Source organism: Mastomys coucha, unplaced genomic scaffold (genome assembly GCF_008632895.1).
Source record: "Mastomys coucha isolate ucsf_1 unplaced genomic scaffold, UCSF_Mcou_1 pScaffold5, whole genome shotgun sequence".
In the NCBI taxonomy this organism is placed as follows: Eukaryota; Metazoa; Chordata; class Mammalia; order Rodentia; family Muridae; genus Mastomys; species Mastomys coucha.
Genome location: NW_022196911.1, coordinates 17,124,772 through 17,125,147, shown reverse-complemented (window position 1 = coordinate 17,125,147; position 376 = coordinate 17,124,772).

Sequence of the window (376 nt, the reverse complement as noted above, 5' to 3'; positions counted from 1 at the left end):
AGAACAGCTTATATATTTCAAAAGTATTCATATACCCAAAAGAAACATAGACGATTAACTAGGGAGGTTGCTTGTAAGAGAACAACAAAGAGTTAGACTGAATGTTTTGCTTGATGTTTGTAACTCTTGTATCAAGTTTGAAGAAGAGGACTTTATAAGTTACTCTTTCTCTGAGATGAATGCTTTTCCAAATTATCATAGCTAATGAGCCAAATTCTTACCCTCACGTAATGTCTGTGCCACCCTCCATGCAGAACCATTGTTCATTGAAACAGTTGGTGAATGACTTTATGGGTAGACCATCTTAGTAATACACCATTTCTTAAATGAATGTAACCTGTTCTCTGTGGGCTGAGAATAAAGTCACTCACTCAAG